This window comes from Bidens hawaiensis, unplaced genomic scaffold, assembly GCF_021521415.1.
Source record: "Bidens hawaiensis isolate Kalapana, Puna unplaced genomic scaffold, B.hawaiensis_p1.1 tig00018482_1, whole genome shotgun sequence".
Taxonomy (NCBI): Eukaryota; Viridiplantae; Streptophyta; class Magnoliopsida; order Asterales; family Asteraceae; genus Bidens; species Bidens hawaiensis.
Window position 1 is genome coordinate 394,282 of NW_027492790.1, and position 16,123 is coordinate 410,404.

A 16,123-nucleotide genomic window follows, 5' to 3' on the forward strand; every position below is an offset into this window, starting at 1 on the left:
ATGGGAGGCATTTCCTGCGGGAACAGCTTGCGTACTGCGCGTAAGGACGTCACGTCTCTGAGCATGGTTGGTCCTGCGGATCCAGTTGGTTTCTGCGCAGATGTCCCTGTTTAAGGTGAGTCTTGCGGGACCAAATGGGCTCTGCTGGGACCTACCTCTTCAAGTCCCCCCAGTCCAATGTTCTTCTCATGCGTGTTTAATAAAGTGAGGTGAACTTTTGGACTTGAGCAAAGGGTTTTGAAAAGGGTTTTGTAAGGTTTTCCATGGGGATTCTTTCCGCGGAAGTCCTTGTCACTTGCAGAAATGCCCGAGTTTCCTGCTTGGTCTTTGGGTATGATGCGGGTAGGTCTGTAACCTCCTCGCAAGTCAGGAGCATTGAGTCCCAGTTGTATGGATTTTCCATGAGGTTTTGGTAGTTTTGAACATAGTGATCAATTATGTTAAGACCACCAATTCCATCCTGGAGCTTCAAACAACGTAGTTCTCGACGTTCCCGCTATGCGGGGATGTTATTTCCGTTTCCGCAAGCATTGCCCAGAAGATCCTTCTTGGTTTCAATTCCCAGCGGAGCGCTAGGTATGTGAAGGGTTTTGCCTTGACACTGTACATGCGCTCGTCTTACGGTTACTTTACTTCCAAGGTATTCCTGGCGTCAATTCCCTGCGGGTGCTAGGTATGTGAAGGGTTTTGCCTTTACACTGTACCCGCACCCGTCTTATAGTTACTTGGTTGCCGAGGAATACTTGGCTTCAATTCCCTGCGGGTGCTAGGTATGTGAAGGGTTTTGCCTTAACACTGTACCCGCATCCGTCTTACGGTTACTTGTTTGCCAAGGTTTATTTGGCTTCAATTCCCTGCGGGTGCTAGGTATGTGAAGGGTTTTGCCTTTACACTGTACCCGCATCCGTGTTACGGTTACTTGTTTGCCAAGGTTTATTTGGCTTCAATTCCCTGCGGGTGCTAGGTATGTGAAGGGTTTTGCCTTTACAATGTACCCGCATCCGTCTTACGGTTACTTGTTTGCCAAGGTTTATTTGGCTTCAATTCCCTGCGGGTGCTAGGTATGTGAAGGGTTTTGCCTTTACACTGTACCCGCATCCGTCTTACGGTTACTTGTTTACCAAGGGGTAAGGGGTATTTTCCCGCTTACTTTTTAATATTTTCAAATTTTTTGAATTTTGAAATTCGAAGAGTTGGTGAAAAGATAAGAACAGTCCAAACCTCTGAAACGTCGTGCGACGGTTTCTTCTGACTGTGTCAGGACGTGCAGGAAGTTATGGTGACGTGACAGAACATGGTCATTCCAGACGCTTTTCCTGGCGCGTGGGCACGATTATTCGGGCGCGTGGCCGCGAAATTACTGGCACACGTCCTGTCAACAGCTGTTGCCAGCCTGCTTTTTGCCACGTGTCATAGTTTCATTGCACCTTCGATTTCTCTCTCCTCCGCATTAAATTCACCGCATTAATTGCGATTAGTATATAAAGGGGGAGAGGCCTCTTTGTAATCCACACTTTCACCTCTCTTCTTCTTCTTCTTAGTGATTTCCGGCAAATACTCCCCTTTTTCAGGCAAGCATTTTCCCGAAATCACTCTTCTTTCTGCAAAAATGTCTTCTCATGATGCTGAAGCTGTAGCCGACGATAGGAGTACTGCTGGCGAGTGCCAGTGTGCTCTACCTGTCGATCAGTACCAGTACATCGTCAGGAAGTTCATGCTCGAGTCTCTCGAGCCTGAGTTTCCTGAATCCCACCAGACTGTGTACGATGCCCCCAGTGGCAAGATCGGGGTATATGCTGCATTCTTTGTTTATGGGAACCTTAGGTTCCCATTGACAAAGTTTGTGTACCGTGTCCTGGAGAGGCACGGGGTGCACCTGACCGAGGTGCATCCGATGGCGATTGCCAAGGTCCGGCACTTCGAGTGGGTGTGTCGGATTCTGGGTATTGAGCCCTACGTGGACCGCCTGATGACCTTTTATACTTGGAGGTGCGTCCAGGGGTGGTACACCCTGACAACCCGTATTAAGGGTTTGAAGATCTGCGTGACCGAGCGCAGTCTCCGATCGTGGAAGCGGGAGTTCTTCTACATCTCTGCCCGCGCCATCCCCATTGCTATGAAGTTCAAGAAGGGTCAAGCGCTTCCGAGCCTTCACGCTTCCAGCTACCAGGAGGCGGAATGGTTCGCGAAGATATCCCGGGTCCAATCTCCGGTTTACCGGTTTGCGGAGTCCGGGATGGTGCTGCTGGGGATGAGCCGGGTATGGAAGGATGCGTCCCGGTTTCCCATCCTTCTTGAATACGGTTTGAACTCTATTCCTTATGGTATGTCTTGTCTTTCTTGCTGATATTAGTTAATTTTCTAACTGTTTCTTTTTCTTTCAGAGGGGAATAATTTGGAGTCGCTCCTGTTCCCGCGGGAAGCTGACAGTCCCGTGCGGGTGGGCACTCGTGCTCTGGACGACAATGAGTTTCCCATCCTGGAGCAAACGGCGGATAGGTTTGTGGAGGTCTATCCGCCGGGCCAAGAGATCCTGAGCCACCGGCGGCCAGGTAAGGAGATATTCTATCCTGAACCCCTCAATGCTGTACCCGTTGCTGGAAATCCTTACATCCTGTCTTCTTCTGAGGAATCCGCAGATGGTCCTCCCCTTGTGCGGAAGAAGAAGGCTGTTGCCGGCGTGAAGGGGAAGGAGAAGGCCTCCACAGCTGATCCAGTGGTTCTCTCTGACTCGGAGTCAGATAGTGAAGAGGTGGCGGGGAAGCCCGGTGGTGAGGAGACCACTGCTCCGGAGGCTACGACCGTTACCTCCGGAGAACCAACGAAGACGACGGTGACCGGTACCAAGAGGCCGGCTCCATCGGGTTCCTCCCCGCCCGTCCGTACGTTCAGGGTCAAGAAAACCCGTAAGTACAATCATAATGTCTTTGCAGATTTATCACTATAAATTTAACACTTTCTTCTTTGTGCAGGCGTGGGTGTTGACGCATTCCGGGGTGAAGCGCAGGGGAGTATCCCCCCGCCAATGACGGTAGGCTCGGTCAGCCTTCCTGAGGCGTCGACCCAGGCGCCTGCGCCTGCATCCGCTGGTCCAGTTGCTCATTCCTTTGAGCCAACTGTTCCGGCAGAGATGACGTCACCGCCGGCTGTGAGTGCGATTTTTACAGCATCCTTCACAGAGCCGGCGGTTACTGCTGCTGCTTACAAGGCGGCGACCACGGCGGCGACCACAACGGCGACCACGGCGGCTGCCGCCATGCCCGCGCCACCGGCACCGATGGCCGGACCATCAGGTACGCGCAGGGCTTCCCGCCGATTTTTGCCACCTTCCCGTCTGCCTGACCTGTTGGATGGATTTCCTTTAGGTTCAGGTGATGGGTTTGGCGGCTATCGGCCTGTCATTGACCCTACAGGTGCGTAGGGTTCCTTTCTTTTTCCCTTATGTTTTTTATCATCTTTTCCTTACTGCTTTTGTTTCTTTTGCAGTGTCGGATTCCAATGAAGTGTATGTTCCTCGATGGAACATACGCCGAGGAACAACCCTTCGCACACCTGTGGAGTGCGTGGACTGGGCTCGCCACGCTGCTCCTCCGGGTGCGTTGGGGGAAGCCATGGTTAGCTACCAGGAGGGTAGGCTAACTAATGAGCTTCGGGTTCTCCAGGCCCGGATGCAGCCGCGCGTCGAGCTGCTTTGTCGTGAAAACGACAAGTTGAAAGCAGCTCGCGCCAAGGACATATCTGAGGCGCGTGCTCTTCGGGAGGAGAACCAACAGCTGGCGGCAGCTGCCGCCGACAAGGAGAAGGCCTTCAAGGCCCTCGAGGTTGAAGTTCAGGCGCGACTCGAGGCCCGCTCCAAGGCTGCCCAAGCTGTGAATGAACAGCTTCGGCTGGCCAGGGAGACTGCGCGAAACGCAACCGAGAGGGCTGCCAAGGCTGAAGCCGTTGCTGAGCCTTTGCGTGTGGAGAATGAGGAGCTCAAGGCCAAATTAGAGGCTCTCCAACGCGCTCATGATGCCTTGGCAATGGAAGATGCCAAGAAACTCCAGGAAATCCTGGACCAGAGGGGGGTGCTTGACCACACCGAGCGGAAACTTAAGGGCGTCGAAGAGGCTGCCGCAAAGGAAGTTTTACTTGCCAACCTTAACAAGAGCGAAGCCGAACGCGCCCATAACGAAGCTCAAGCTGCCCTCCAATGGCTTCTTCGAGAAGCGTTGCCTCAGGTATGTTTAGTTTTATCTTCACGCTTTTCTTTTGTAAGAAAAGGTTCTAATACTTGTATTTTTTCTTTGTAGGTTGTGCGTCGGGTCTTTTCAGAGACCTCTTACGATGATGCTATGACCGCAGCCCTCAACGCTTCTCATGAGGATGGGGAAAAGGCCGGCTTCTTGCTTGGTCTAGGGTTTGTTGAGAAAGGCGTCCCGCCTTCCAACTTCCCTTTGTTCAATGTGGATACCGAAGCCATTTATGACCAAGCATTGAACCAATACGCCGCCTTCCCGCATCCAGTGGTGGAGAAGGTGGACGAAGTAGCTGCTGCTGATGATGGGTTAGCTGTCCTCAAAGCGTTCCTCGAACCACCCCGTTCTTCTGACGGAGCGGGTCCAAGTGGAAGCGTCCCTGAAGCTTGATCCTGAAGATCCCTTCCCATTGCTAAGATAGACTTGTATAGTTTTTTTTTTCTTTTAGGCGGGTAGTTACCCGGCCATTCTTGTAATATATTCTTGAAATATTAATCTTTTTGCGTATAAGATTGTTATTTCCTTCTTTGGGTTCCTTGCTTTATAAACTTATGACTTGCATACTTAGTTTAAATTAGCAATTTTCCAAGTGTTTAGAATAAGAACCTTTGAACGTGGTTGATAGTGGGTTAAAGTTTCGCTTCCTCCTTCGTGATTGTGCGGGTAGAACCGTCACTTGCACTTGGTAGGATGGCTAAACTTTAACTTATATCTGACCTGCGTGTAGGTTTTCCTTACCTTTTGAGGATAAGTTAACCTTTGAACGTGGTTGATAATAGGTGTGAAGTTTTGCTTCCTCTTTCGTGATTGTGCGGGTAGAACCGTCACTTGCACTTAGTAGGATGACAAAACTTTACCCATACCTGACCTGCGTTTAGGTTTTTCTTACCTTTTGAGGATAAGTTAACCTTTGAACGTGGTTGATAATAGGTGTGAAGTTTTGCTTCCTCTTTCGTGATTGTGCGGGTAGAACCGTCACTTGCACTTAGTAGGATGGCAAAACTTTACCCTTATCTGACCTGCGTGTAGGTTTTTCTTATCCTTTTTAAGAATTTTGTTTTGAACCGTTCGACGCACGGTTGTCGATAGGTTAGTGTTCATTTTCCTTTCATGATTCATGCGGATAGACCGGCACTTTCATTTAATGGGATAATTGAACTCTTCTCCTTCAACTGACTCTGCGTGAAGGTTTGCCACGTTATTGGGTTCGTGCGGGTAAGACCGCCTTCCCACGCAACGACTTCACGTAATGTGAATGCCGTCACCAGTGTTGGATAGTTTAACCGTTCGATGCGCGGTTGTTGATAGGTTATTATTCAGTTTCCTTAATGATTCATGCGGATAGACCGGCACTTTCATTTTTGGGTGCTGAACTTTTTCCCCTTCAACTGACCTGCGTGAAGGTTTGTCACGTTGCTGGGTTCGTGCGGGTAGGACCGCCTTCCCATGCAATGACGACGTAATTATGCGGTGAAAACCGGCATATTAGTTCAGAAAAGTATAAATGTAAAATCATCAGCTTCGGTGTTCTTAAAGAGAATCATTTCCATTAGAAGTGGCTCTTGGCCTTTTCTTTACAAATTGGAATTGATTTACATGCAGACTGTGTAAATGAGCTCCCTTCCATGTTGGGATGGGAGTGCCATCGAGCCGATACGCACCTGGTTCGGGATCTTGTTCTTTACGCAGCATGTAGTCTCGATTTTGAAGCTGGAATTGATTCGTGTTTTCCCCAGCTGGGGTTCTATACGCACTCGCCTGCTCAGCCTTTATTACGCCACGAGGTGCGCGAGCGTCCCATCTCTGACAAATGCTTCGACCATATCTTTTACATCTATGCATTCTTCAGTGTTGTGGCCCTTTGTCTTGTGAAAGTCACAGTATTTGCTCCGATCAGCATCGTGACGATGTCGGATTATTGGAGGCTTTGGCCATGGGAGCTCTTCAGTGGCGAATATCTCAGTGACGCTTTTGGTGAGTGGCGTCCATCTGGAGTTCCGGTGCGACTGTACATTATCCCTTCCGCCCAACCGATGTTGCAAACCGGATGAGGTGTCAAAGTTTACCCTTGACTGCCAAATGCCTAGCTTTCGTTTTTTATTTAGTCGGGCGGTGAGGACGTTGTCTTCTCTCGTCCTCTGGGTGTAGAGGTTTGTGCTCTGTGGGAGATCTCTACCCAGTTGCTTCTCTGTTTCCGCATAGCGTTTTGCTGCTGTCATGATGCCATCCCATGTGGATGGCATGCCATCTTTACCCGTTAGGGTGCGGATGAGCTCTGGGTCATGTGCGCCCTGGATGAAGGCAGCGCGAACAAGATCTTCGCTGATATTGCCCAAACTTAGCTTCTTTGAGTTGAAGCGAGTGATGAAGTTTGGCAGAGATTCATCTTCCTCTCGTATGCATTTGAGGATTGTCCATTGCTCCTCGGTATACTTTCGTTGCTGGCTGAAGTGTTGGCTAAACTTCTGTTGGAAGTCTGCCCAGTCGTAGATGTGGTTGACCGGTAGACGATCGAACCATGCTCTAGCAGCCCCCACCAGCGTCATTTGGAACATGTAACACCACGTGGGTTCCGTCCAATTACTGACGGTTGCCCCCGCTATGAACCTGTTCAAATGATCGTCTGGATCAGATATACCGTCATATGTGCCTATGTTAGGCATTTGTTTGGCACTCTTTGGGGCGATTGCTTCAGCAATGTCCCTTGCAAATTTGGACGTTCCTGCATTTGCAACGTTTGGTCTGAACGTTTTAGAGAAGTCTCGTGGACTTCCACCTGTGCTTTTTGGTTTGAAGGCTTGTCCAAAATGCCTTTTCGGTTGGGATTCCGTTTCCTTACGCTTCCCTTTTGCCCTATGGCGAGGGTTCGCGTCGGAGTCGGATTCCTCCGAGTCATCCTCCCAGTATTCGAATTCGTCGGCCTGTTGCACGGAACGCAAGCGTTCGTCCAACTCAGCCTGGAATTCCTTTTGTCGTGCCTCCGCCCATGCCTTAACTTCATCGAGAGTCTGGCGGGGGAGTCTTCGTTTCTCAAACTGGGTATCGGTGGATCCCAGTAGGCGATCATTTACTGCACTTGCCCCAGCTTTGGTAAGTGGGGTAGTGTTCGTAAAATTTACTTCACTTGCCCCGGCTCCGGTAGTCGGGGTAGTGTTCGTAAAAGCTGTGTTGCCGGTGTTCATCCCAGTAGCTGGGGTTGTGGTTACCGGAATTTCTCTAACCATCTTTGTAGAAGTTTGAAAAAACTGGAGAAAAATAAAGTTCTAGCTTTATGCACGGATGGCGCCAATGAAGAAACACTAACCGGACCCACGACAGATTACTGGTAACCTGGGGGTTGGGTAGCTGTTTCCCACGAGGGGTTAGACCCTTGGAAGATGGTTCTTCTGATAACCTGCAAAACAGACACCGTGAGCTCGTCACTGAGAAGGGGGGGGTTCCTCCTTGTGACCACCCTCCGGCGTGAGAATCAGACTAGATTGCTCTTTAAATATAAAAGTATATTAAGAGATTGCTAGAGCAGATATCAGGTATAATATGATGATAATGTAGTAAGATATGTTGTGTCCAGATGATCATACCATTTGGGGTATTTATAGCCGAAGGTAGGTTTCCAAGGAGGTATGGCCGGCTGCAACAGTGTTCCTGTTCATCAACAGTAGCCTACGCACGTGCCCTGCTGGTGGTTGGTGGGTAGGCAGCGGCTGATAGTGACCAGGCCTGCTGTATACTGTTCCCTTTCCACCAACTGCCGGCTACGCACGTGGTATGACAGTAGTTGGTGAGTAGGCAGCGGCTAATAGTGATACAGTACAGGAGCATGCTGCTCGCCATACTGTATCAGTGAGCTGTCGTATCTCTGATCAGATCTTTCGCCCATACCTCGTCAGGTACAGTAAAAGGTCCTTCAGTATAGACTGGCTTATTTGGGCGGGAGTATTCCCCCTCCCGCCTCTGTGCGGGATTGCTCCCGGCTTTGCTCATTCCTTCAGGTGACACTGAATGATCGAGAGCTAAGTACCTAGTGCGTGTAGCCATGCTGCGCGGGTGGCCTTTCCTCATGGCTTGTATCCGAGGCTGCGGGAACAGGCGGAGTCCTTCACCATGGGAGGCATTTCCTGCGGGAACAGCTTGCGTACTGCGCGTAAGGACGTCACGTCTCTGAGCATGGTTGGTCCTGCGGATCCAGTTGGTTTCTGCGCAGACGTCCCTGTTTAAGGTGAGTCTTGCGGGACCAAATGGGCTCTGCTGGGACCTACCTCTTCACAAATGTATCACAATACTTCATTAGTGATATAGTCATGGCCTTTTGGTATACAATAGGTATCGTTCGATATATATGTTTTCTAATCTTAGCGCACTATTTTTATTGTTAATTTGTTAGTTGTTACGTATGTAACATGATGTTTTTGGCAACTTTGTAAGTTTGTACGTAATATTAGATTAGGCATATGAGCATAATACTCCATGATTGTTCATGAGGAAAGGTGTCGTCTTCAAATACCCTACAGTTAATATCATTTAACATGTGTTATGCTCCACTTCGTACAGGCATCGCTTGTAAACTTATTATTTTCTTGTATTTGCATTTGTGTTTAGATTGCCATTTTCGAGTGGTTTGTTTTACCTAGTTGTACTTCTCAAGGTTTTGATATGGATTTGGTGGTGTGTGGTGAATGTTAGTGCACCGTACATGTTCACCGACATATCAACACTTCATTAAAATAATGAATTTGAAGGTTTTATGCGTTTTCAGCTAAGCTTCGTCACTGATTTCAGTACATGGAATGTTTTGATTTTTGCACACAAAATAGATGGTTTGTATTGCTTGCTTGGTTTTAAAAGCTAGAAGCGCAAAAAGCGACATGGTCTAATATCAAAGCGTGAAGCTCAAAAGAGACGTAAGGTTTTTATGAACCCATACCCAACATTTAAAAAAATTTTAAAAATACTTTACAAGTTTTTAGGATCCCGTACCCAATATTTATCTATAAATAAGTTCTATACATGATTTAGTATATAAATAGCAACATATATATACAACCTAAAAAGCATGTGGCATAACATTCTGAAGTATAAAAATGGTCCACATACGAAAAGTGCACACCTCACTTGCGCTTTTGTACTTTGGCCCTCTTGTGTAGGCAAAAGCGACAAGGCCATCGCCTTGTGTCTCTTTTTGCTTTTCTGCGCTAAAAGCGCGCTTTTTAAAACCAAGATTGGTTGAAAGTGATTACAAGAATAGAAGTGAGAATGTGAGATGCTAGGAAGTTTGGGTATCAAGGCTTTTCTATTTCTAAACAATTCTATAATTGTTTTATACATATAAATTCTGATTTGTAAATCTATTTAATAATCCAGCATTTTGGGCCTTTTCAGAACTGTTAAGAGTTGATCAAGAGCCTCTTTTCACACATCAACATTTATTGACATTACCTTAAAAATATCTAGGCTTTGTGAAGGTTGGTCCTGAGCACTCTATGCCACCAACCCTAGACCATAATTTTGGAGTAGTTTACAATTTACAGTCTTCCGGACAGGTAATGTCGCATCCGAATAATTCTTGAATACTCTGGAACTTGAGATTTACGGCTTGTTTTGTAGACGGGATGTGACATTGAGTCCAAGCTCGACTCGTTCAAAGGTTTATTTTATAGTGTATGTTGATACCCCGTAAGGAGATATTTAGTATTAAAATATTCTTGTAATGCGATTGAAACTTGATAGAAACTCACTTGAATAGATCTATAAGCCGTTTTTTTAAAAGTTGTTGGATTTAAATACTCTCAACTTTCATCATCGGGAGCACTCCCAAAAATTGTTGGGCCTTAGTTGTTGAGATGACATTTTTAATGCGTTGGCATGCTTATGTGACATTTTTAAAAATTTGTGGGTCCCACATCACTACGTCTTCTTTTAAATATATAACCGGAGAGCATAAATATTAGTGAAGTCGTCTAATGTAGGTATTTAGATGTCGGACATACTTTTATGTATTAATTTCTTATGATTTAATTGGACAGTTTATATAAATTATCAGTAAAGTGGCACTTTCCCTTTCCCCGTACTAAAATACTCCCTCCGTCTCATTTTAAATGTCATGGGACTCAAAACTCACAAATTAAGAAATGTTTGATTATTTTATTTTATAAGCTGTAAAATGACAATAATGTCCTTTAAGTTACTATGGCTAAAAACCATTTTTCTTCCTTGACAATAATGACAATAATGTCCTGTAAGAGCACAACTGAAAATTGAATTTATATGTATAGAAATGACATTTAAATTGGGACAGCCAAAAATGAAAAAATGAATATTTAAAATGGAACAGAGGGAGTAATGAAAACAAATATTGAGAGGGGTTGCTAGAGAATCTGTACCGTACAGTGTAACCCGCATTAGGTACCACCTCGAGATCGGTTTGAGTAATACTTTAAAGAACTTAATTTAATGTAAAATGTGTTGGCTCTCTAAAGGAGCTCAAGCTCGGAATCTTTTTAATAAACGAGTTTATTATTAACCTCAAGCTTGTTTAAACTCATGAAGTAGTTTTAGGCTAGTAGCTTAATAAAACCATTCTCCATGGGGCGCGGTGCGGAACACCACCAAGGGACGCTCTTGGTGGTGGGGCGCAGTGGATAAGTGGTCAGGATGATCGGCGCCATTCTCCTCCATCTCACACACACACACACACACATATATATAGGGTGCGGTTACTGTACGCTAATGCTTAACATACGGTAGGTACGCGAGACGCTCAAAGACAAAAAACAAAGGAAAAAACCTAAAACGCTTAGAAAACGCTCACAAAACTTAAATGCTCAGCAAACGCTCAACATACGCTCAAAAAACGGTCTTTGTGAAAAAAAGTAAAAAATTAATCGATTAACCATCCAAAACTGTTTTTTCGGTGAACAAATGATTGATTGGATATGTATTGACGATTCCGATATGTTTGGATGTGATTTCATGGATCGATTCGTGAAAAAATGGATTCGCGTACGTAATGTACGTTAAGGCATTAGTGTATTGGATCTTTTCAATATATATATATAATAGGGGCCCCCGCTGTGGGCATTATTAGTTGGGGCTTCGATGCCCCGGTGCTTACGTGGCACTATGAAGGAGCTTCAGTGCCCCACTAGGTTATTGTCTCATGGGCGCCACGGGTGGAAATATAGAAATCGACTATTAAACAAATATAATTTCAAACGACAATATTTCCCGTCCTCGAAAGTAAGTTAATAGAACTTGTCTAAATTCGGAGGATAGATAAACTCTATTAAATCAGATATTGGATATAATGAATTGTTAATTAGAAGATCATCGGAATTTGTACATTCATATGTCGTCATTTGAACCCCCCCCCCCCCCCCCACATTCCCTTCACCTATATCCAATAGTCAATTCGCAAATTGTTTTATCTCTTCAACATGTAAGGATTAACATCTAACTGTGAGCCTCGTGTTTTTTTTCATAGTTTAAGTACCTTGTGCTTTTACAAGGTGTATGAAGAACTACTTGAAGTGTAATTTAAAATAAACATGAAGAAAATTCTATACAATTTAACTATTTATTTAACAAAAGTATCATAAATTTAGTATCTACAACTCCCTAAATACTTCCTTGTATATAAGGTTTATACTTTAATTTGTAATTAATCAATTAAAAGGTCAAAATTAAATTAACTACGCAATTGATGAATATAAAGTAAGAAATTACCTTCTATTCAAATTCCACTGTCAAGCTCCTGATATGTAATTATAATAAAAATATAGTTTATAAAGCTTTTGATAAATAAAGTAAAAAACCTTATACAACAAACACCAAATAAATTGAGGTTTTTACCTAACACCCGATTAGATATTGATCATGAGATGATAGTTTATATAGCCTTTTGATATCTTATTTTCCATTAATAAGGGGGGGGGGGGGGGTGGATGTGGTGGCATCACTCATCACACACCCCACCCAATTATATTGTGCCACATCACCAACCCAAATTCCATCACATGTGATGGTTTTTTACTAGGGGTGGTGGTGTGGTGTGATGGTGTGTGATGGAATTTTTTTTTTAATTTTTTTTTTGTAAATTTAAAAATTAAAACAATATTTAATAGAACTTAAAAATAAAAAAAATAGTTTAATAGAACATAATTCAACTTAAAATTTAGAAATAAAAAATAAAAGTTACAACGAACGTCTACTCCTCGTCTGAATCCGGAAATTCCAAACCTAAAGAACCTATATGCGTAACAAGATCTCATCTCAACCGATGATGAATATCTTCATCCCGCAAGTCTAATTGGACATCATCGGGAACGGGAACTTGAGTCAGAGGATCCGGTACCCAATCTGGAGAAATTGCATTTTCATCTTCTTTTATTAACATATTGTGTAATATGATGCATGCATACACGTAGCTAGAGATCGTGGGTTTTTTCATTGCATGAACCGGCCGACTGAGTATGCACCATCTACCCTTTAAAACACCGGAAGCTCTCTCGACATCTTTTCTTGCCGATTCTTGCAACTTCTTGAACGCCTTTTCATTGGTCTCGACAGGAAACGAAAAGGCTTTCACAAAAACAGACCATTGCGGGTAGATATCGTCGACAAGATAGTAGCCACGTCTGTAATATCTCTCGTTGACAAAGTACGGACAGAAAGGTGCGGTGCCATCTGTTACGCTCTGAAACAACGGTGATGTGTACAGAACAGTGATGTCGTTGTTTAAGCCGGGAACACCAAAATAAGAATGCCAAATTCATAAATCATTTGACGCAATCGCTTCTAGGGAGATGGTCGGTCATTTGATATCACCCCTAACATACGCCCCTCGCAACTCCAGTGGACAATTCCTCCATTCGATATGTGTACAATCGATGCTACCGAGCATCCCTGGAAAATGCCATCTAGCCTCGTGTGAGGCGTAAAGACGTGTAATGTCGTGTCTTGTTGGTTTTCGTAGAAACTCTTTGGCATACAATTTTATAATCGCATTACAAAAGAATTGTAGACATTCACGTGAAGTTCTCTCAGACATTTGTAAGTATTCAACGAATTGGTAGTGTGGGTTACCTGTCGCTAGTTGACGAATAGCGGATGTGCATTTTTGAAGCGGCGTAAAACTTCGTTTGCCTCTCGCGTCGTAAGATTCTTAAAACCATTCTTCGTTTGCTTCGACGTCGCCTACAATCTTTAAGAATAAAGATTTCGGCAAACGAAAGCGTTCCCTAAACGTCTCGTCATTGTACTTCAGCTCCTCCACAAAATAGTCGTTCATTAGCACGTCGTGGGCATGTATACGATCACGCACCACCACTTTTTTCTTTGGACGGCTCGGGCCTTCAAGTTCTTTGTATAGCAACGGGAACCATTCGAGAATGTCATCGTCCGAAGACGAAGAGCTATCGGTGTCTAAGGGCATCAAGTGTTTCAAAAATTCAATATTTTTTTGTTGTGAATGAAGGGGAAGTTTGAGAGTGTTTTTGAGTTAGATTTGGTTTTGATTTGGATTTGGTTTATGTTTTTGTTTTGGTTTTATATTGGTTTTTTTTTTCTTTAAACCCCCCCCCCCCACTCCTCCAACGGCTACATCCAACGGCTCTATTTCTTGGAATACACCCATCATCACGCGTGACAACCATCACGCAAACAACTCTTTTTAGCGTGACAAGGGGGCGGCGGAGGTGTGCTAAGGGCCACCACGCGTGATGGGGAGGCCACCACGCGGTGCCCCCGTCCGCCCTAAGATACTAATAATGTATTCATTTTTTAATACATACAAAAGGTGAATAAAATAATTTTTAGTGGTTCTTAAATATTTAGTAGTAATTGAAGCTTACTATTGTATAATAGTATTATTCCTCCTAATCATTATACCTCCACATGGGGCGTCATCACCATAAAATTGCCTTAAAAAAGCTTTTAATAATTCCTACAAAAGTAAATGATATAAATTTAAGTAAACATAATAAATAAATTAAATATGAAAATATGTTATTAAGCTTGGTACCAGATGTTGTGAAACTGAATCTTTTAATTTCTTAAAATTAAAAAAGTCAACACATTTTTTCATTTATATAGAGAATAATTAAAGATTTTAATTACAATTAATTTATAAACTGATGATTTTGCATAGTTATGGTAAATTGAATGATATGTGGTTTTGGTAATTGAATGTGATTTTAATCCGGTTATTCAAATGATTTTGAATTTTGGGATATTTAATGATATTATAAAAGTTAGTCTCACCATTTTTATTATAGAAAGTAATTAATTTTGAAAAATGACTATCATAAAGTAAATTAAGAAAACTATTAAATGATTTATCATAAAGTAAATTATCCTGTCTTTAGTAAACATCATTTTAATAAAGAAATATAGTATATACATAGGTTTAATTAATTGTATCATATCCCGTATAATAAACATCATTTGAAGTTAGTTTATACATTTATCTTTAATTAATTGACTCAATTAAAATTTTCAATTTCATATTCCGTCTCGAGTAAAAATTATTTTAATATATAGGCTTAATTAGTATACATTATTTTTTTTATAAAGATAAACAAAGTTATATTCTAGGCTTAATTATTTATGTTATTGTTAACTGGGTCTAATTTTAGATGTATGGGAATTGACAATTCATACCAGTTACCAAAATTCGTTAATTGATATGATTAATTATATTAATGGTAATAAATATCAATTACTAACTTATTCTTGTACATTACTAATTTTATGCTCTAGCTTGAAATATGGTGTAGAGTTAAACATATCAATTTTAATTATATTGTAATTAATCGTGTTTACAACATTATATCACCTAACCTAACTAAAACACGTATTATAACAATCTTTATAAAAACGTAAATACATTAATTAAAAATAATAATTTATTGGTTACCTTAATCAAAACACGGTAATTAAAAAATTATAATAAAGACATATTAAATTGGTCAAATGTATTAAAGATTCCATAATGTACGGGAGCACCGGATTATTATTAACTATATAACCTATTTTTGTAAGTGATCAAGAATTCGAATTTCAAAATGGTTCAAATAAATAATTTTTATTATTCACTTAAGGAATTTAGTTGAAATTGACATTAAATTCACAATAACTTGAAATATTTAGAAGAAACTAACATTTTTTTATTCAATGCATGAACATTGAATAATTATGAAATGAGTTTATATTTATGGATGGTATTCAAAAAAATATAAAGGGTTGAAAAAAATTAGTCAAATTAGGAACGAGAATTATATTTATATATGTAAATTTTATTTAAACCTATTCAATATAAATGGTCAAATTGAGTCAAATCGTTAATTTATTCAAATTGTTGTTATTTAAACCTATTCAATATAATCAAATATGTAAATGTTATTTAAACATATTCAATATAATTGGACTTTGACCAACAACAATATAAGATTGATTATCTTACTATAGATAATTTAATGTATTACAGAATAATCAACTAAATTTCATTTCGTGTTATATAATAATCAATTAAATTACATAAATTGTGAAAAATAAATAAATACATGAATACTAACATAAATATAAATCAATATTAAACAAAAATAAAAGACATCTTATTAAACAATTCTCAATCCATGAAATTAGTTATACCAAGTTGGGGACAATAACCTGAAATGATAAAATTAAATACTAATATTAATATCACATAATAAATATAATACAAATTATGGAAATTTTGAATCATGTGAAAAATGTAAAATTGATGTTATAACTTACAACCGGAAAATTTGAATCGCGTTACCAGAAAAACAAAATAGTGAAGATCTCCATTGAATTTTCGATTTTGATATATAACCTAAAAAGATTATAAGAAAATACCATATAAATAT

The 16,123-nt window shown here is 41.8% G+C and overlaps 1 pseudogene across 1 annotated transcript in view; it reads right to left on the reverse strand.

The window, feature by feature from the left end:
* The window catches only part of LOC143556131 (heat shock 70 kDa protein 8 pseudogene), an 83,410-nt pseudogene extending 68,164 nt beyond the window's left edge, over positions 1–15,246 (reverse strand). Inside the window, exon 1 of the transcript XR_013139325.1 lies at positions 15,240–15,246. The product of XR_013139325.1 is annotated as a heat shock 70 kDa protein 8 pseudogene (transcript). The remainder of the gene's footprint in view (positions 1–15,239) is intronic.
* Between the last annotated feature and the right edge of the window lie 877 nt (positions 15,247–16,123).